This window comes from Equus caballus, chromosome 14 (genome assembly GCF_041296265.1).
Source record: "Equus caballus isolate H_3958 breed thoroughbred chromosome 14, TB-T2T, whole genome shotgun sequence".
Classification (NCBI taxonomy): domain Eukaryota; kingdom Metazoa; phylum Chordata; class Mammalia; order Perissodactyla; family Equidae; genus Equus; species Equus caballus.
In genome coordinates this window covers 91250760-91273938 of record NC_091697.1, presented here as the reverse complement: position 1 = coordinate 91273938, position 23179 = coordinate 91250760, and the positions used below count along the sequence as shown (strand labels likewise).

At 36.2% G+C, this 23179-nt stretch overlaps 1 long non-coding RNA gene across 1 annotated transcript in view; it reads right to left on the bottom strand.

Annotated features, from left to right (window-relative positions):
• Positions 1-2906: 2906 nt before the first annotated feature.
• LOC138917334 (uncharacterized) overlaps positions 2907-23179 on the bottom strand; it is a 53594-nt gene continuing 33321 nt past the window's right edge. Inside the window, exon 4 of the long non-coding RNA XR_011425184.1 lies at positions 2907-4125. This is a non-coding gene — a long non-coding RNA (uncharacterized lncRNA). The remainder of the gene's footprint in view (positions 4126-23179) is intronic.

Here is a 23179-nt window from a genome sequence, read left to right as displayed (position 1 = left end):
TATTTTACATAGATTAGCCTAAATTAAGCATCAGGAGGAAAATCTTTCTTCCGTTTCATTTTTTTTTCTGAATGATGAGTAACTGTCAGTGTGCGGACACCTCTTTTCAAGGAATGTGTGAAGCTGTCACCCTGCTGCATCTGCAGGACAATCCAGATGTTACACAATATGAAATCCAGGCCTCAGCATCATGGTGATTGTCAAATGAGAACAACCTGATCATATGCCTGAGTCTCCGCAAAATGACAATTTTTGGAAAGTTGAAGGACGCCAATATCTTCAACTATTTTAAACCAGTATTTTTCTCTGTTACGTTTGCATTATCTTTTTCTAGGTTAGTATTAAAAATATTTAAAAATCTATTTGGGATGGGAATGAACTATATCTCATGATCAGATTTCATTAGGACTTACAGAGAAAAAACATTCTTATATTTTAGAGGTTTTCTCTATCCGAGCTATCAAGGAGGAAGAATTCTGCTCTGAGGACAGTGTACGTGCCACACTGGCATCAGAGCCTGTTTATGCAGGTAAATGGCTGGTTTAGGACACCTCTGAACTGTCACGTACCATTTGAATTAATGAGGCCATACAGGTCCAAGGTCCCTAAAAGGGCCTCTCTAGATTAGGGTTTATTAAACCTGCCACAAGCTGCTTAGTGTTAGAAAAGTGACAACAGAGGCTCTTTTGGTTTAGCATTTTGTTCTCTCTTTTTTTCCATTTTTCTTCTTTTTAAACATTAAAAAAATATTTTCTCATTCTTCGGCAAACACCCTGCTAACTTACGCTGAAGAAATTCCTGTAGATTTATTGGATGCTCAAAAATTCTTTAAAGAACACCAATACTTTAAGAACAAAAAAACTCGATATCAAAAATACAAATTAGGTAGAAAAGTAGTTTTAAGATAATGCATGGTAAGTTAATAAATAAGGCAGTTCATATTATTTTATTTTGTTTATTTTTTAAGATTATTAAATTCAGCTACATTTCAGCAAGGTAAAATAATAGAAACTGCAAAAAAATACTGGCCTACATAATCGGAAATAAATAGAAAACATTCTCTCTGCCCAGGCATAATCCAATATTCAGCTGAGGGAATAAAATATCCTGGTATCTTCGTATGAAAATCACAAATACCAACAAATAAAGAAATGATAATTAGCATTCTTTAAGGATGATATTTAATATAATTCTCCTGACAGTAGTTTTATTGGCTTCATATTGGCTTCATATTTTGTTGTATATCCTTTGTTTGTTTCCTGTATTATTTCAAAACTCTTTCTCAAATGACTATAGTTTTTCTGGACCGTGAATGTTATTGCATTAATAGACTTTTGTTTTTGCTTAGAAAAATTTGAGTGCAAAATCAATTTAACATCTCCAAATCTATTAGGTGCTTAGCCTTTAATTTGCTGCACATTAACATTAAATGGTCAAAATATGAGGTTATTTTTGGAGTGATTATTATGATTGTAATAAGGCCTGACACTTGCGCCACTTCAAACACGCAACCACCAACAGTTCCATTACAACAAAAGAGCTCCCAGCATAACACATTTTAATAGTCAGAAGAGTTGTGAATTCACAGCTTTGCACAGCAGGTGTGGCTGCACGTTTTTGCACCCCTAAAGACACTTGCTCATCTAATCTGACAGATTAGACAATGGCACAAAACCCCCATCACCGATATCTAAACAAAGACTTCATTTCGGAAGAGACAAAGCTTCAGGCAGACCGTGTTGCCACTAATAACTTTTCCGAGCGGAAAACAATGTATATTTTATTAATGAAAAACAAATTGTGGCAGGGAAGATGAATGCCTTGGCTTTTCTGACATTTTAAATAATTTGCTTTCCCTTCCCTTTTGTGCCTTTAATATTTACTTGCATATCAATCTTTACGCAATTTTCTTAATTAGCTATGGTGCTGGCGAAAGACGGAAGGCATCACAATGCAGGACCTTATAACCCATGTTGCAAGGGGAAAACAATTTTGCTATTTTTGGTGCGTAAACTATATTGGAAAGCATCACCTTAATTAGAGCCAGAGGTAAGTTGGACTTTGGGGCACCCACCCTTTGGTGACAAGGCTCCTGGCAAAGGGTTTCAAGGCAACCGGATTCCCTATTCGACTTCCTCACAGCTGAACATTAAAAAGTGAGGCTGAGGTTGTGCGTATTTACCATCAGGGACTGGCCTGAGCATTAACGGGCTTGGGCGGCTGATGTGGAGGCAGCTGCACTTATCATGAATCAGGAAAGGGAAATAGCAGCCCTGGTGTGCTGTAGGTCAGTCACAAATGTCGACTTGAGAGAGCTGTAAATCTCCAGCACGACTTCAGCCAGGGACTCGCAGAACACCCTTCTAGCGTTTTCCTATAATTTAAAGATTATGTAAGGTATATCGTGAGAGTGTTCGATGAAAATATTAATTTAGAGATAAATCCTGTAAGTGCTCTGAAGCAGTGGCTTCTGCTGCAGTTACACTTGAAACAGGACAGGCTGCTAGTTTTGTCAACAGTAGGAGGTCATGGAAGGCTGCCAAAGAAAACAAACCTTTTTCAATAAAATGCTTTCCATTCTAAGTAGTCACAGAATATCTCCTGTGCTGTTTTATTACTGATATTTAAACTGTGATATATTGTCTTTTGCTGACAATTTCTTGAGTTAGAAGTCTTAATCATAGAATGAAGTGTGGCACACACACTGGAAAGACAATTAATTACAGCAAACTCTGGCGAGGTCAAATAATTTTCTGCTGTTTTTGTTTGGGGTGGGGAGGGAAGCAGGAGGGGATGATAAAAGTTAGAGTGTGAACCATTTCTCTTTCTTTGTCTATTTGTTGTTGCCTGAAAGACATATGACATATATTGGTAATGAAAATCTTGAACCTTTGAGAAAAATTATAGAAGTTTCCCATTGAAGGAATCGTTTTATTAATGCAAATAATAAGGTACAACGTCATTTTCATTTATCAATATGGTATAATTGATCCTAAAATAAAAGTATTCTACATCTGTTTCTTTGTGTAATTGGATAAAAATGTTAAAATATGAGATAAAATGCACAAAGCACATTCAGATTTGTCATATACTTAATAAGCTAAATTGGAAATTAATGCAGGGAAAATATTATCCAGGTAAGAATGAGAAAGTTGATGTGATTGACTCCCTAAACTACCTATCACTTGTAAGAAAAACATTGTGCTGGAGAACTGGTTACTGCAATTTTCATTCGCATTTTCTAACTAAAGATGCTTCTTTTGAAACTGGGAATCCATTAATCGCCTTCTGTCTGTTCAGTGACTGTGGTTATAAGCACCAAATCTTATTCAATGGGTACAGGCTACTATGAGGTACATATTCCATGTTCGTCATTGTGATTCATAAAAAGACTGTAGTTTGACTTTTTGATTTTTACCTTTTATTATTCAAGCCCTAAAGATATATAAGAATAAATGCAAACTGAAAATAATATAAATGAGGATGTCACATATTCTTAACGATATCCTGGAGTTGCAAGATATAATTAACGTTATAGAGTGCCTGGAGAACCCAGGCAGAAACAGAATGAGAATTTAAGTCTCAATATTAGAAGTGTTGATGCAAAACTCGCAGGTATTTCTCTCGCTCGCTCCTTATTTTCTCAGAGTATGGTTCAAGTGTTTTAGTACTTCTCTTGGTATCCTGACTGGTTTTAAAAGCACCCTGTGCGTGGAGAACTCTGACACCTTCGGTGCAGGCGTTATCAGCACAGCGATAACTGTAAGCTATGCATGGCCACCTTTATTGTTTCACCGCTTTAAAAGCTGTGTTCCACTTTGAAATTACATTAAGAATATAAATTTCAACCTCAAAATTATGATTCTATACAACAGAGGCAGAGTGTGTGCTTTGTAGCACAAGATCCCTTTCATTTAATATTAAGCATTCATCCTCTCACATTTTTCTATTTTTGAAAACTATTTGAAATGAATAGACATACACCATAGGATTCTGGACCCTGCAGAATCCCAGGGCCTGTGGCAGACTGAAGCCTAGCAGCCTCTTGTGCAGACACTGCCAGCAGAATATTTGAAGTTGATGCAGCTTAGGAAGAGGCTGATCTTCACAGAAAAGCCAGAATTTCTAAAAAAAAAAAAAAAAAAAAAAATTTAAAGCCATTTTACCCCTAATCATAGACAAGCATTAAAGATCTTAAAACATGGCTGTGATCAGGCAATTTTTTTCTGGCATACTTTTTAAGTGAAGACTACTGTCTGCACAATTCAGAATGAAGGCTTGATGTTCTTATACATCCCATATAGTCTCATTTTGAAAGCTATCAGCTATATGATCTTCCTGAGGCCCAGCCTGTCTCCTTCTTTAATATCACTAAAATGAATGGAAAAGCACAGAGATTATTTTGAATTGATGTGAAATATGCCTTGTCCCAGCTGTCCTATGACATGGCTCAGATTGGACACCATGCATTCAACTTGATTCCTTCATATTAGTGCATATAGAATGCAAGCCCTGAGTCCTCCTTTTTTGCTTTTTATAATCATCATCACTTACTTCTAACCACCCACATAGGGGAAAAATGTCATCACAAGGCATTAAGGAAACGGAGGCAATGTTCTTGATCACTGGTTCTATTTTGCTAAACCAGTTTAAATTCAAGTTTTAGCTGTGAATTAACTCTGTCTAGAGTTTCATGGTGCAAATAAAATAAGATGCTTTTCTATCTCATGAGCACAAAATACAAAGTTCTAATACTATTTACCTAGGACTAAAGATATTGATTTTATGAATTGAAACTGAATCTCTAATTGCTTACCATTAAGAAATAGCATATCACTGAAATGGAAAATAGAATGTGGAAATGAGGATCAAGAAAAAAGTTTATTATACAAGTAGAGTCTTCTCTTTTGGGTGTCTCCCTAATACAGCTATGATACCAAGAATCTCCACTGAAAAGATTTTGCAATTGCTAAATCTGATAGATGATTAGCATCCTATGATCACCATCACTTGACTGAGAAAATACTGGACCACAAGGAAAGTGAGAGTAAAAGGGAAAACTATAGTGTGAGAGTTTGTGGACATAGTTGGCATAGTCAGAAAAGAAGGAAGCTTATTTACCTGTTGATGCACATAAATGAGTCAATAATTGTTGTTATCATCTTATGACATAGGTCAATATTTCATCATACAGTAAGTAATTGTAGATCATTATGTAGAGTTCAGGCATTATGATGTCTGCTGAGGTCAGAGAGTTAAGATATAGCCCTTAATATCAAGAGAAACCTAGAGTTTAACAGGAAAATTCACAGCAGTTCCTGAATCCCCTCTAAAACATTTGTGACCCTCTATGGTCAAGGTCTGCAACCTCGATGAGGTCCACAGGGCTGCCTGGTCAGCTCTCTCACCCATTCTTTACAGCAACTATTTCAAACTCAGTCTCATCTCTCCAAAACATTTATCCTAACATAAATCACTCACTCTCAGGAAATAACCTTTCTTCCCACTCATCAAGGGAAATAGATGACGACCAAAATAGACCACTCATCCACTCCTTCAACTTGCTGATGTCCAACAGATACCCAATCTGAGTCCTCTTTCCTCCCTCTCTGCTGCCACTCCCATCCCACTACCAAAATTGCTGCCACCAGTGCTGCCCAAAGTTTCAGCCATTCTCTTATTTGACCTTGGCATAAGTTGACACTAGAAAGTACTTCACTGTTCTTGAAAAGTATTCTCACCCTTGCCTCTTCCTCACCTGTCGGCTTGTCTGAATACTACACTTTCCTCAAGCTACTTTGGTAATTCCTTCTCTGGGAACTTTGACTGCTTGTTTTTGCTCGTTTGTCTGTTAAATACAGATTTTTAATACGGTTCTGTCTTTAAAATATATGAAAACATTATTATAGGGCCTAGTATAGCAAGAGTGATGACTATTTTTGTTTGTTTGTTAGTGGCTAAAGAGATAACAAAAGGAAATCTTGTCATCTTGTCTCATGTTATTTTTCATTATACTTCAATTTCTTTTGTAGTCAACCACAATATTCAGTTAATGTCCCTTGTGTGCAAAGGACCATACTATGTATTAAAGAAAGTAACATAGGCTTTCTGCCAAGTCTACAGGATTAACTCTCTTATGTCCATTATGTAAGGCTCATACAAAACCTTTGCAATCATTACTAGCATGTGTGAGTCCCCACGTGTTGTGCAGCACATCGACTTTTGATTTAGCACAATTGTGGGGCAGAGTTTGTGCTCTCTCCAGGAACTTTCCATAAATTCTCCCAAGTCTGATGATATGGGTACATCCACATCCATCAGTAAGACCAAGGTTACTATGTCAAGAATTTGTGTAGACTCTGGAAACTCTTGACCCCAAAGTTTTCTACAAAAACTGAAAGATAACATCACTTATTAAATTCATTTCATCTGAAAAAGTAGCTTAGCTTAAAAAATATACTGAGCATATGTCAAGTGACGACGCTTTCCATATGCTAGACCCTTTTCCATAGGTCAAATATTAAAGATGTCACTTCAGTGCTTCATGTTGGAGCCATAGCACAGGGGCAGTTGGACTCAAACATAGCATCCTATAGCATAGAAACTATCACAAGATTCTTAATGAAAATGTTTGCAGAATGGATTGTGAGGTGTCTAGGTTGCCATTGGTTTTTTTTACTTTACTCATGAAGACAAGAGTTTCTTTAAAAAGCAAACTCATTTGACTCTTCATACTCTAAATATTAGGACAGGGAAGTATAGATTCTGGGCAATTTACTAACAATATGCTCAGGGGCATGTGTGACACCCAGAAAGTTTTGCTAAATTAGATTTTACTCTTATACTCTTGGGACTTTCTCAATAGAATCACCATCAGGGTTATTCATGCTGCTTTGTGACAGCAAAATATTGAATTATGAGTGTTAGTGGAAAGAACGTACATGGAAGAGATCATGGAAATGATGTCTGGTTTCTTTGCAGAACTGATGTTCTTATGAATTGTTTTTCTTAAGGAAAATAAAGGTGGAGCTGTCTTTCCATTTCCATGTTAAAGGATAAAACAATAAAAGAAAGTGAAAAATGAAAAATGAATTTCAAATTTCACCTTTTGGAAATCTTTAGAAATGGGACATTTACTCATTTGCTCATGGTCCTCATTAGTTGAGGAAGGAAAATCTCACAATCGTATGCTATGATGAACGAGAGAAAGAAAGACTCAACTAAAATCCCTCTGCTCCATCACTCTGCTCTTTTACAGCCAGTACCTATGTTTCATTCTCTTTATCTACCTGGGCCAGACAGCAGAGAATGAAGCTGGGAGGTGGGGAGCAATGCATAAGTAAAGATATAACCCACTAGAATGGAGGTATAGGCATTAGAAAATGTGGTTTTCTGCCTTTAGTGACATTTGACAGAAAAATTAGAGCAGGCACCGTCTTCACCTTTATCCTTCTCTTCAAATAACCTCTTATCACATTACCTTCACAGGGTATAGGGACGAAATAAAACAGATACAGGGTAGTAGTGATGGGGCTTGGACAGGGTCTTTCCAGGGCTCCAGATATCATCTTCACAGACCTTGCTGCTTTGCCACCTTTGAAAATCTCTATTGTACAAAAGACTTGTCCGTACCCTGGTAATTGCTAGGCTGATTATTTAAACCTTTTTACCGTTCAAGAGTTATCCCTTCTTTCATTGCTGAATCAAGACAGTTAGCAAGAATAAGAATTACCATGTATATGGGACATAATAAATATTAGGGGCCGGCTCAGCAGCACAGCGGTTAAGTTCACATGTTCTGCTTCAGTGGCCTGGGGTTCGCCGGTTTGGATCCCAGGTGCGGACATGGCACTGTTTGGCTAGCCATGCTGTGGTAGGTGTCCCACATATAAAGTAGAGGAAGATGGGCATGGATGTTAGCTCAGGGCCAGTCTTCCTCAGCAAAAAGAGGAGGATTGGCAGCAGTTAGCTCAGGGCTAATCTTCCTCAAAAAACAAATAAATAAAATTAATTAATTAAATAAATAAAATAAAAATGAATATTATGTTTAGAGAGAAGCTCTTACAGAATAGGCAGTTTTAATTGATCCTCAGCATTAGAAATATAGATGTAAAAGAAAAAACTGGGGACACAAGAGCTCTATTTTAAAAGCTACAAGATTTAAGATGTCAGATTTTGAACAAGTTCCATTGTGAACAGAGAAATCTATCAGAAAGAGATTGTGAGACACAATTTGGCAAATAAACAGCACTCTGGATAATTTAGGGATTTTCAGATTTAAATTATAGAATATTAGAAATGATCCAACTGGATCCATTGTGTAAATAAGAAAATCAAGCCCAAGGAACAAAGTCCTCTAATAAGGCAATACCAGAACTAAGAATACTTGTTACACCTGTGCTAGAACTTAATCCACCAGATCACAATGCCTATTTGTAAACCTTACTCAGTATTGTTTGGACTGGATCAAAATAATAACCTTTGTTTAGGATTGCATACTTAATCATGATACATCTTACATAGGGTACTGATAATTCATTCTATGTCAATATTTACTTTTCATTTTTTTCTGCTTCTTGATGAGTTATTGTCCTAAAATTGAATGCCTTCGGAAATTAGCTTCTTAGAGGCAAAACACCCCTAAAGCTTACCAAGCTACTTTTGGGGAAAAAAATAAGAATAACTGGAAATAATTTACTCTGTTATACAGAGTACTTCTATGTTAGTTAGAAAAGCTTTGAGTGTTTGGAAGAAAATTTGAGGTCTTACTTCAAAAATATTCTATATATAGAGTAAGCATATTTTAAGCAATCCAGGAAAAACCAAGTGTGTATCTGATTTCTTTAATTGCCACACAGTAATATTGAAAGTGTCCAGTTTTCAACAAAAAAAATTGAGGTATTCGAAGAAACAGGAAAATGTAGCCCATAACAAGAAAAGTCAATCAATAGAATTGTCCTGAGGAAGCCCAAACATTAAGTTTATGACACAAAAACTTTAAATAAGTTATTTTAAATATTTTCAAAACCTAAAGGAAATCTTATGTAAAGAATTAGAGAAAAGTGTGAAAACAACATCTCTGCAACTAGAAAATATTAAAAATGAGGTAATATATAGTATAGATATATATTCTTTGTGTTCTAGAGCTAAAAAAATATGACTGAAATAAAATATTCACAAGAGGAGCTCCACAACACATTCAAGCTAGTAGAAGAAAGAATCAGCGAACATGAAGATAGGTCAGTTGAAATTAGGCAGTTTGAGGAACAAAGAGAAAAAAATAAAAAATAAACTAAGTCTAAGAGATTGATGAGACATAATCAAACATAACAACAAACACATAATGCCAGTCTCAGAAAAGGAGAGAGAGAGAGAGACAGGGAGTAGACAGACTATTTGAAAAAATAATAGTCAAAAGCTTCCCAAATTTGATGAAAAACAATAATCTACACATCCAAAAAGCTTAAAAATCTCCAAGTAGGATAAATTCAAAGAGATCCATATCTAGAGATGTCAAAATCAAACTGATAAAAGACAGAAACAAAAATAAAATCTTGAAACCAAGCAATCAGAAATAATACCACATACAAGGGATCTTTAGTCGATCAAAGTTGATTTCTTATCAGAAACCATAGAGGTCATAAAGGCAGTGGAAATGACATATTAAAGTGCTAAAGGGAAAAAAAAAACGTATCTGTTAATCAAGAATTCTGGATCCAGCAAAACTCTCCTTCAAAAATAAGAGAAATGTAGACATCTCCAGATAAACTAAAATTGAGTTTGTTGCTAACATATTTGACCTACAAAGGTTCTTCAGGCTGAACTGAAAGGACAATGGACAATAACTTGAATCCATGTGAAGAAATAAAAAACACTGGTCAAGTAAACATCACGGTAAATATAAAAGGCATAATAATATATTTTTCTTTGTAAATACTTTTTTTCTTTTTGATTCAAAACAATCTTCTTAGATAAATAACTATACATCTGTGTTGTTAGGCACAAAATATACCAAGAGATAAGTTGTGATGATAACAGCTTAAAAGTGGGGTAGAACAGAGCCATAGAGGAGCAAAGTTTTTGTATACTATTGAAATTGTTAGTATTAATCTGAACTAGATTGTTACAAATTAAATGTTTATTGTAATGACCAATGCAACAAAAAGAAAATAACAAAAAATATGTAGTTAAAGATGTGACAACAAATTAAAATGGTGCAATAAAATAAATTGAAAGTAAAAGGATGGAAAAAGATATTCCATGCAGACAGTAACCAAAAGAAAGCTGGAGTGGCTATACAAATAAAAAAGAAAATAGACTTTAAGACATAAATTGTTAATAGAGACAAAGAAGGACATTCTATAATGAAAGAAGTGTTAATCCATCAAGAAGCTATAACAATTATAAAAAATACATGCTCCTAACAACAAAACCCAAAAGTACATTAAGCAAAAACTGACAGATTGAAGGGAAGATAGACAAATCAATAATAACAACTGGAGACTTCAACACCATATTTTCAATAAAAGCTAGAACTAGACAGAAGATCAATTAGTAAATAGAGAACCTGAACAACAGTATAAGCCAAATAGACCTGACTTAATAGACCAATGGACATCTATAGAACATTCTACCCAATAAGAGCAGAATTCACATTTTTCTCAAGAAAACATGGAATATTCTCCAGGAGTGACCATATTTTAGGTCAAAATACAAATCTCAATAAACAGAAAATGATTGAAATTGTAAATATGTTCTACGATCACAATAGAAAAAGACTAGAAATCAATAGTAGAAGGGAAAATTCACAAATACATTGAGATTAAACAACATACTCCTAAATAAAAAATGAGTCAAAGATGAAATCACAAGAGAAATTGGAAAATATTTGAGATAAATGAAAACAAAAATACAAGATACCAAAACTTATGGGATGCAGCTAAAGCAGTCTTTAGTGAAAAAATTCTAGCTCTAAATGCTTACTTTAATAGAGGAGGAAGATTGCAAATCAATCTTCCATTTAAGAAACTGGAAAAAGAAGAGAAAGCTAAACCCAAAGCAAGAGGAAGGAAAGAAATAATAAAGACTGCAGTGGAAATAACTGAAATAGGGGGAAAAATAGAGAAATCAATGAAAACAAATGGACAAACCTATAAATACACTGATGAAGAAAAGAGAGAAGACTACTAAAATTGGGAATGACAATGGTGACATTACTTCTTGCTTTACAACAACAAAAAGGATGACAAGGGAATACTATGCATAATTGTTTTCCAACAAACTAGATGAAATGTACCAATTCTTAGAAATGCACAACCTACCAATACTGATTCAAGAAGAAATAGAATATCTGGACAGGCCTATTACAAACAAAGAGTTTGAGTTAGCAATCAAAAAGCTTCTAAGAAAGAAAAGCCCAGGGCCAGGTGGCTTCATTGGGGTATTACATCAAATGTTTAAAAAATAATTGACACTAATCCTTTCCAAACGCCTACCGAAAAAATAGAGAATAAAGTGATGCTTTTTAGCTCATTCTATGAGGCCAGTGTTACCCTAATTCTAAAGTCAGGCAAAGATATCACAAGAAACGAAAACTACAAATCAATATTTTTATGAATGTAGATAAAATACTAACAAACAGACTCTGTAGTATATAAAACTATAATATATCATCAGCAAGTCGGATGTATCCCAAGAATGCAAAATTCATTTAACATGTTAAAATCAATCATCAATGTCATACATCATATTAACAGAATAAAGAAAAAAATAAACATGATCATCTCAATAGACACAGCAAAAGCCTTTGACAAAATCCAACACACTTTTGTAATAAAACTGCTCAACAAACTAGGAATGGAAGGAAACATCCTCCGCCTGATAAAGGGTGATAAACCCATGGCTAACATCATACTTAATGGTGAAAGACTGAAAGCTTTCCCTCTAAGATAAGCAACCAGACAAGGATATCTGGCCTCATTACTTCTATTCCGCACTGTACAGGATTTCTAGCAGGGCATTTAGGCAAGAAAAAGAAATGTGTCATCCAGATTGGAAAGAAAGAAGTGAAATTATCTATTTCCAGGTGCAATGATCTTATATATAAAAAACACTAAAGAATACACACGCACATGCACACACACACACACGAACAGTTGGTAAATGAGTTCAGCAAAGTTACAAGACACAAAATTAATGTACAAAGATTCAATTGTATTTCTTTCTGTTAGATACAAACAAATTAAGAAAACAATTCTATTTCAACAGCATCAAAAGGAATAATATACTTAGGAAAAAAAATGTAACCAAAGAAGTGGAAAACTTCTACCCTAAAAGCCACAAAACATATTTAAATAAAAGAAAATTTAAATAAATAGATACACTTTGTCAGTGGATTAGAAGACTTAATATCATTAAGATGGCAACACCCCCCAAGCTGATGGACAGATTCAATGTAATCCCTATTCCAAAATTCCTTTTTCTGCCGAAAAAGACAAACTGATCCTAAAATCTATAATGAAATGCAAGGGAGTCCAGATAGCAAAAACAATCCTCAAAAATAAGAATGAGGTTGGAGGACTCATATGTCCTATTTCAAAACTTACTGCAAAGCTATGGTAATCAATACAACGTAGTACTGGCAGAAGTCTAGAAATATAGGTCAAGGGAATAAAATTGAGAGTTAAGAAATAAACAAATTCATCTATGGTCAATTGATTTTTGACAAAGGTACCAAAAGTATTCAGTACAGAGATATAATATTTTCAACAAATAGTTTTGGAAAAACTGGATATCCATATGCAAAAGAATAAATTTGGACCCCTCACACAATGCACAAAACAAAAAAAAACTCGGAAAGGATCGCAAGTATAGATGTTAGAGCTAATGGTATAAAAATCTTAGAAGGACTCATAGGTGTAAATTCACATCACCTTGGATTAGTCAAAGGTCTCTTAGGTATGACACCTAAAGCAAAAGCAACAAGTGAAAAATAGATACATTGAACTTTATCTAAATACAAAAATGTTGTGCTTCAGAAGACACTATCAACAAAATAAAAAGATAACCACAGAATTGGCGAAAATATTAGCAAATCATATATCTGATAAGGATCTAGTATCCAGAATATAAAAATAACTTTCATGACAAAAAGAGAGAGAACCCAATTAACAAATAAGCAAAGGATTTGAGCAGACATTGCTCCAATGAAGGTATACAAATGGCCAATAGACACCTAAGAAGATGCTTGACATCATTCATCATTAGGGAAATGCAAATCAAAACCACAGTGAGATACCACTTCACACCCGCCAGGACGTCCATTAAAGAAAAAGAGAGAGAGAAAATAACAAGTGTTGATGAGGATGTGGAGATATTGGAACAACAAACCTTGCTGGTGGGAATGTAAAATGGTGCAGCTATGGAAAACAGTTTGGCAATTTCTCAAAAAGTTAAACATAGGCTTATCATATGTCACAGCTATTCTACCTCTAGATATACACCCAAGAGAAGTGAAAACATGTTCAAACAAAAACTTGTACACAAATGTTCATAGCAGAATTATTCATAATACCCAAAAAGTGGAAACAATCCAGTGTCCAACAAGTGACTAATGGACAAAGAAATGTGGTACATCCATACAATGAAATACTGTTTGGCAATAAAAAAGAACGAAGTACTGATACATGCTGCAACGTGTATTAACCTTAAAAATATCATGCTAAATGAAAGAAGCCAGTCACAAAAGACTACCTATTGTGTGACTCTATGTATATGAAATGTCCAGAATAGGCAAATCCGTAGAGACAGAAAGTAGATTAATGTTTGCCTGGGGGTGGGAGGAAGAACGGGAATTAGGAGTCGCTGTGAACAGATAAAGTATATCCTTTAGGGGTGATGGCAACATTCCGGAATGAGATAGTGGTGATGGTTGCACAACATTGCAAACATACTAAAAATCACTGATTTGCACACTTCAACACAGTGAATTTTATGTTATGTGATTTTTAGCTCAATAAAAAAGATTGAAGAAGAAAAAAGAAATCATGGCTCCTCCATCAACCTGGATTCCCAATGACTATGAAAAGCGGAAGTTTCCTGCCAACCACATGGAGCATGACGGAGAAATGACCTTTGTTGTTGTGAGACACTGGAGTTTGGAGCTGTGTTACCACAGCATGAACTAGCTTGTCTTACTGATGCAGCCAAGGAATAGACAATTCCTGTATTTGCCTACAAATTAAGTGAGAAAATCCATGCCCTCTCAAAAGTTCTAGAAAAAGTTCAATTATCCTGCATTTACCAGATTACAGATTCCTGTAGCAAGGCAATCTTGTTTTGATGTAAATCTCTCTATGTTAATCAACATATATAACTATTCAAAAATGCCACGGAACTTAATGATGACCTTAAAACCTGAAAATACATGGCAAATATTTGGAGAATAAATCTATCTGAAAGTATTTGTTAAAGATTTTGAAACATTTAGGTTTCTTCCCTATGATTTTGCTTTTGTCATCATCTTAGAGAACGAGAGGGAAGATGAGATGCTGGGTGAATACATTATTATATGTCAAAAATTTTTATTCTGCTATTTTGAAAATTAAACCTCATTCAAAGGATTCTAATATCCTTAATGTTGTTATATAAATGTCACTATATCACATTTAAAATGAATAAAAATTGATGCAAATTGAAATTGCACAGAGGTGGTAGAAGATTTATTGTATGCGCATCTGCCAAACTTCACTTTTGAAAATCACTTTATGATGTCAACGTACAACCATTTTTTCTATTTTCAAAAATCTTTACCCATGGAAAAAAATTATCACAACGCTTTTCTTTCCAATTTCCCTAATAACTGCTGTAGATGTAAGTGTGTTTATGTTAATTATGTGAAGTTCACATGTGGATCATTCCATATCTTAATTTTCCCCTTAAAGCTTACAGCTAAGTAATTATCATTGTGGTGGTTATTCGTTTGGCCAAACAACTGTAATGAAATATTTAAATACAAATGTGTAAATAAATCAGTTTGCTTCACTCTTTTGCTTGAAACACTCCAGCATGCTTAAACTAATCCCCACAAAACTTAACATGGTTTACCCAAATCAGCACGACCTGGTCCCTGCCTTTACTTTCAGTCCCACCTCCCCCCAGAACCATGAGTTTGTCCAACCCTTAGGGCCTTCCTCTTGTCTAGAGTATTCTTACCTACACTCCAGATTTCCTATGGCTGGCTCCTTCTCATCACTGTGGTCTCAGGTTAAATATCACTTCTTCAGAAAGAGGACTTTCTCCAACTACCCTAGCAAAAATATTTCCATCACTCTAAATAACGTTATCCTGTTTTATCATCTTTATTGAACTTATGTAAATTAACTGGTTTATTTATTAGCTTGCTTGTTTATTGTTGGTATTTTATCCCTAGAATGTGAGCTCCATGAGAGCAGATAATGTATAGTTAGTGCTTAGAAGAGTGCTAAATTGTAAAATGAATAAAATAAGTGAATAATGCCTTGGATAACTTTTGACATGCTACATTACAAACAATTTTTGATGCTCCTCATCCCCCTACCCAACGCACACACAGCCTTGCACACAACTTTCCCCAAGTCTTTCAACAGCTTCTTTGTCAAATGGCTAATCTCAGACATTCTCAGAGCCAAAGAGCTTCTGCAATCAGAGTCACTACCAAAATATATTATAATCATTCATTTGCACCATTCATTATGTGCAAATAGTGACAGAAAAGTCTGGTTTGTGGGTTGCTGCATGACATGTGCTTTCTTTCCTCGACCCCAGTGAGCATTCTCTGCACTCATCTAAGGGCAGAATTTGCCCATGTGTGGTTAGTTGATTACAACAAACATATGGCGAAAATGGCTGAGAATGCTCAAATATTGAAAACATATGTTACTGCATGGAAAACTATGCCTTATTAAAAAACAAAACAAAAACTGAGAATCCAGTTAGAAACATACAGCTCAGAGATTTTGCTTTCAGAGCTTAGCCAGCCCTCAATTTATGAGACTGAAGACTTTCTTTTAGATCGAACTCAATCTTTACATCTCAGGCCAGCTACTTAGTTAAAATATTTCTTTTGACTACAGAAGCTTACGAAAAGAAAACATCTTGCAAAACTTCAAAATTCATTTAAAAGTAAAAGTATCCTGAATCCTATGAGATTTTTAAAATCCTATTTTAAAGGCCATGAAGATTTCACAGCTTTTAAATATACTGCTCATATAAACGAAATATTTTAACTCTTTTTCTCAATTAACATCACACCATCTTCATAGAGGAATGGAGCAGACAAGGACCTTGAATGGCACATTTATGAAATATTAGTCTTGTAATTAAAGACTAAGGAAATTCATATTAGAAGGGAATTTGCACCAGAAGTGATGCTGAGCATCAGTGGGAGACCCAAGAACAGGCTCATATACATTTTCTTCTGATTCTCTGATGAACCTCACTTACTGCCCTTAATAAAATCTAAGGTGCCATCAATTGCAAGATACTCCACTAATAAAAAATTAAAATGCTGCCAATTTAACTATGAGGCAATGATCTGTTATATAAAATGTAAAACATCCTAATTTCAGAGAGTTTAAAGTGTGAAAACATGCATGTTCAAATCAATGACATATGCTGGCTATACCAACTAAAATTTTTTTTTTCAGTTTTTTTTTTTTTTATTGAGTTATTGCTAGGTTACAATCTTGTGAAATTTCAATTGTACATTAATGTTTGTCAGTCATGTTGTAGGTGCACCACTTCACCCTTTGTGCCCACCCCCCACCCCACCTTTCCCCTGGTATCCACTAAACTGTTCTTGGTCCATAGTTTTAAATTCCTCATATGAGTGGAGTCATACACAGATTATCTTTCTCTTGCTGGCTTATTTCACTTAACATAATTCTCTCAAGGTCCATCCATGTTATTGCAAATGGAATGATTTTGTTCTGTTTTGCAGCTGAGTAGTATTCCATTGTATATATGTACCACATCTTCTTTATCCATTCCTCTGTTGACGGGCACTTAGGTTGCTTCCACGTCTTGGCTATTGTAAACAGTGCTGCAATAAACATTGGGGTGCACAGGACTTTTGGGATTGCTGACTTCAGGCTCTTTGGATAAATACCCAGTAGTGGGATGGCTGGATTGTATGGTAGTTCTATTTTTAGTTTTTTGAGGAATCTCCATACTGTTTTCCATAGTGGCTGCACCAGTTTGCATTCCCACCAGCAGTGTATGAGGGTTCCTTTTTCTCCGCAACCTCTCCAACATTTGTTGCTATTAGTTTTAGATATTTTTGTCATTCTAACGGGTGTAAGGTGATATCTTAGTGTAGTTTTGATTTGCATTTCCCTGATGATCAGCGATGATGAGCATCTTTTCATGTGCCTATTGGCCATCAGTATATCTTCTTTGGAGAAATGTCTGTTCATGTCTCCAGCCCATTTTTTGATTGGGTTGTTTGATGTTTTGTGATTGAGTTGTGAGAGTTCTTTACATATTAAGGATATTAAGCCTTTGTCAGATATATGACTTGCAAATATTTTTTCCCAGTTAGTGGGTTGTTTTTTTGTTTCAATCCTGTTTTCATTTGCCTTGAAAAAGCTCTTTAATCTGATGAAGTCCCATTTGTTTATTCTTTCTATTGTTTCCCTTCTCTGAGAAGGCATGGTGTCCGAAAAGATCCTTTTAATACTGATGTCAAAGAGTGTACTGCCTATGTTTTCTTCCAGAAGCCTTATGGTTTCAGGTCTCACCTTTAGGTCTTTAATCCATTTTGAGTTTATTTTGGTGAATGGTGAAAAAGAATGGTCGATTTTCATTCTTTTACATGTGGCTTTCCAGTTTTCCCAGCACCATTTGTTGAAAAGACTTTCTTTCCTCCATTACAGGCCCTCAGCTTCTTTGTCAAAGATAAGCTGTCCATAGATGTGTGGTTTTATTTCTGGGCTTTCAATTTTGTTCCATTGATCTGTGCACCTGTTTTTGTACCAGTACCATGCTGTTTTGATTACTGTAGCTTTGTAATATGTTTTGAAGTCAGGGATTGTGATGCCTCCCGTTTTGTTCTTTTTTCTCAGGATTACTTTAGCAATTCGGGGTCTTTTGTTGCCCCATATGAATTTTAGGATTCTTTGTTCTAATTCTGTAAAGAATGTCATTGGGATTCTGATTGGGATGGCGTTGAATCTGTAGATTGCTTTAGGTAGAATGGACATTTTAACTATGTTTATTCTTCCAATCCATGTACATCGAATGTCTTTCCATCTCCTTATGTCGTCATCCAATTCTCTCAGAAAGGCCTTGTAATTTTCATTATATAGGTCCTTCACTTCCTTAGTTAAATTTGCCCCAAGGTATTTTATTCTTTTTGTTGCGATTGTGAATGGTATTGTATTCTTGAGTTCTTTTTCTGTTGGTTCATTACTGGAGTATAGAAATGCTACTGATTTATGCAAATTGATTTTATACCCTGCAACTTTGCTGTAGTTGTTGATTACTTCTAACAGTTTTCCAATGGATTCTTTGGGGTTTTCTACATATAAGATCATGTCGTCTGCAAACAGTGAGAGTTTCACTTCTTCCCTCCCTATTTGGATTCCTTTTATTCCTTTTTCTTGCTTGATTGCTCTGGCCAGGACCTCCAGTACTATGTTAAATAAGAGTGGTGATAGAGGGCATCCTTGTCTTGTTCCTGTTTTCAGGGGGATGGGGTTCAGTTTTTGCCCATTGAGTATGATGTTGGCCATGGGTTTGTCGTATATGGCCTTTATTATGTTGAGGTAGTTTCCTTCTATGCCCATTTTGTTCAGAGTTTTTATCATAAATGGCTGTTGGATCTTGTCAAATGCCTTCTCTGCATCTATTGAAATGATCATGTGGTTTTTATTCCTCAGTTTGTTGATGTGGTGTATCACGTTGATTGATTTGCGGATGTTGAACCATCCCTGTGTCCCTGGTATGAATCCCACCTGATCCTGATGTATGATTCTTTTGATGAATTGCTGAATTCTGGTTGCCAAAATTTTGTTTAGAATTTTTGCATCTATGTTCATCAGTGATATTGGCCTGTAGTTCTCTTTTTTCGTGGTGTCCTTGTCAGGTTTTGGTATCAGCGTGATGTTGGCCTCATCGAATGTGTTAGGAAGTGTTCCATCTTCCCTAATTTTTAGGAATAGCTTGAAAAGGATAGGTATTAAATCCTCTCTGAAAGTTTGGTAGAATTCCCCAGGAAAGCCATCTGGTCCTGGGGTTTTATTCTTTGGGATGTTTTTGATTGCTGTTTCAATCTCTTTCCTTGTGATTGGTCTGTTCAAATTGTCTGCCTCTTCTTGAGTGAGCTTTGGGAGATTGTAGGAGTCCAGGAATTTATCCATTTCCTCTAGGTTATCCATTCTGTTGGCATATAGGTTTTTGTAGTATTCTCTTATAATCTGTTGTATTTCTGCAGAGTCTGTTGTTATTTCTCCTCGCTCATTTCTGATTTTGTTTATTTGAGCTTTCTCCCTTTTTTTCTTTGTAAGTCTGGCTAGTGGTTTGTCAATTTTATTTATCTTCTCAAAAAACCAGCTCTTTGTCTCATTGATCCTTTCTACTGCCTTTTTCGTTTCAATAGTATTTATTTCTGCTCTGATTTTTATTATTTCTCTCCTTCTGCTGACTTTGGGCTTCATTTGTTCTTTTTTCTCTAGTTCAGTTAGGTGTGCTTTAAGGTTACTTATTTGGGATTTTTCTTGTTTGTTAAGATGTGCCTGTATTGTGATGAATTTTCCTCTTAATACAGCTTGGGATATGAGTTGGTATGGCATGCTATCATTTTCATTTGTTTCCAGGTATTTTTTTATTTCTTCTTTAATTTCTTCAATGATCCATTGCTTGTTCAGTAGTGTGTTGTTTAGTCTCCACATCTTTGTGCCTTTCTCAGCTTTTTTCTTGTAATTAATTTCTAGCCTTATAGCACTATGATCTGAGAAGATGCTTGTTATTATTTCAATTTTTTTAAATTTGTAGAGGCTTGTCTTGTTTCCCAACATATGGTCTATCCTAGAGAATGTTCCATGTGCACTTGAGAAGAATGTGTATTCAGGTCTTTCAGGGTGGAGTGATCTATATATGTCTATTAAGTCCAATTGTTTTAGTTTTTCATTCAGCTCCACTATTTCCTTGTTGATTTTCTGTCTGGATGATCTGTCCATTGATGTGAGTGGGGTGTTGAGGTCCCCTACTATTATTGTGTTGTTTTTAACATCTTCCTTTAGGTCTGTTAATAGTTGCTTTATGAATCGTGGTGCTCCTGTGTTGGGTGCATAGATATTTATAAGCATTATTTCTTCTTGATGAAGTGTCCCTTTGATCATTATATATTGTCCCTCTGTGTCTCTCTTTACCTGTCTTATTTTGAAATCCACTTGGTCTGATATGAGAATTGCAACACCTGCCTTTTTTTCCTTGCTGTTTGCTTGAAGTATTGTCCTCCACCCCTTCACCCTGAGTCTGTGTTTGTCCTTGGGGCTGAGGTGTGTTTCCTGGAGGCAACAAATTGTTGGATCGTGTTCTTTAATCCATTTTGCCACTCTGTGTCTTTTTATTGGAGAGTTCAATCCGTTCACATTGAGAGTGATTATTGATGCATGTGGACTTAATGCTGTCAATCTGTCACTCATTATCTTGTTTTCCTGTGTTTCTTTTCCTGTGTGCTTTAGACTACCCATTTAATACTGCAATTTCTTATGCTGGGTTTCTTAGATTTTTCCTTATCTATGATTTGTGACTCTGTTCTGTACTTTATTTTAGTGTCTACCTTGAAGTTTGTATTTAGAATCTCGTGTATAATATAGTCTATTCTCTGGTGGTCTCTTACTTACTCGACCAATACTGATTTAGACCCTTTGCTCTTCCCCTCCTAAATAATTATTTTCATTTTTTATTCCAACTCGTCTTATTAATTTGTAGTTAGAGTGCTAAGATCGCCCTTGTTTTGGTAGTTTCCTTTTTTTACCCTAATGCTATAGCTGAATATTTGCTATCCTGTTCTGGTTCTATCCATCAGTCTCCCTAGTCTGTGGATTGTGTCCCCTTTCTCCCTTTTTTCTTTTTTCAAGTATGAGAGCCTTCTTGAGGATTTCTTGTAATGGAGGGCTTTTAGTTACAAATTCCCTTAACTTTTGTTTGTCTGGAAAAGATTTAATTTCTCCCTCATATCTGAAGGAAATTCTTGCTGGATAGAGTATTCTTGGCTGAAGGTTTTTATCCTTTAAAGCTTTGAATATATCACTCCGTTCTCTCCTAGCTTGTAGGGTTTCTGTAGAGAAATCCGCTGACAGTCTGATAGGGGCTCCTGTATAGGTTATTCTCTTTTTTTTTCTTACTTCCCTGAGTATTCTTTCCTTATCATTCCTATGTGCCGACTTTACTATGTGCCTTGCGGTGGGTCTTTTTACATTGACAAATCTAGGAGATCTAAAACCCTCCTCTACACACATTTCTCCGTTGATCCCTAGATCTGGGAAGTTCTCTTCAATAATTTCGTTAAGCACACTTTCTGCTCCATTTTCCTTTTCCATATTCTCGGGAATTCCTATGATCCTTATGTTCTTACTCCTCATTGAATCCATTATCTCTCGGAGATTTTCCTCATTTTTTTTAATTCTTAGTTCTCTTTCTTCCTCTGTCTGGCGCCATTCAGCCTGTCTGTCCTCGATTATGCTGATTTGCTCCTCTAGGTTGTCTACACGGGCATTCAGGGAATCCGTATTCTGTTTTATCTGGTCCATTGTGTTTTTCATCCCAAGTAATTCTGTTTGATTCTTCTTTATGATTTCAATCTCTTTTGTGAAGTAACTCCAGAACTCAGCTTGTTTCTCTATCTTTCTCTCTACCTCATTGAGTTTTTTGATTATAGCTGCTCTGAATACATTATCACTTAGTTTACCTAATTCCAAGTCCTCAGGACTTAATTCTGTGTTTTTATTGTTTTCCTTCTGGTCTGGGGCTTTTATAAATTGCTGGATGGTAGAGGAGCGGTTTTTTCTCATGGTGGTAGAATTCAGTTGCAGTTACAGCCTGTCGCCACTAGATGGGGGTCGAGAGCAGCGTGTTAGCTCTCTGCCTTCGGGCAAGATGGCTGCCCCCACTGGCTTTGTTAGGGGGGAGGGGCTGTTACTCACACGCGCCGGTCTGGATTCAGATCAGTTCTGTTCTCTGGTCTCCCTAGGCCCTTGATTTATAGGGTCCCCGCGGACGGAAGCCTTCCCCCTGTCAGCGGGTCTCCACTGAATCATCGGCAGGAGTCCCGGATGATCCCCCAGTCGCGCAGCCCCTCCCCCGCTCCTTCCCAACCCGCGCTGCCGCAGCCATCGCAGACTCTAGGGGAGGGAGCGATGTTCTCTCCTACCATTCCAGCACCTCCGAAGGTGTAAGCAAGGTTATGATCTCTGCCTTCTTGGTATTGTAGGTCTCTAACGAGCTGGCATTATGTTTATTCTCTGAAATTCAGTTCTTCCAATCTTTTGTTGTATTTTGGAGGGGAGAGAATCCCGGGTCAGCTCACCCCGCCATTTTGCTCCGCCACTAATCTCCCATTCTGTAACAGCAATACCCGCACTCCATCAGCAACCATCAGTGACCCAAGGTAACGATGCTGCAAGATTATCTAGATCTGACCCCTAAACCACATGGCTGCAACATGCAAGCACCTGGGCCCTATGGAGGCCTCCTACAGATGCTCTCCAGGAGCATCTAGAAGCCACAGGGACTGAGATGGAGCACAGCAGAAGGGAGCTATACCAACTAAAATTTTGCCTTAATGTCCTACTATAAAGCACAAAGTCCAAGGTACTGTAAGAAATTCAAGAAATTTGATTTTGGTGGATTGACACTTCCTTTCCCATTTCATTGTCTATTTCCTTAGGTAAGGAGCTCATGCCCCACCTTCCGCCTCCCCACACGCAGTCCATAGACCTGCCAGCAGGGAGTTTTTTCTGAGCTTTGCTTTGCAGGTAGGGCCAATAATCCAATTTTCCTTCCAATGTCCTTCCTCCTTCTTGTCACTCTTAGATATTGATCTCATAGGTTACTTTGGGTGAGAAACTTTGATGGTCAAAGGTAAACATACGTTACCATTTTGACAATATTTGCATTTTAACTGTGGACTCCTAGA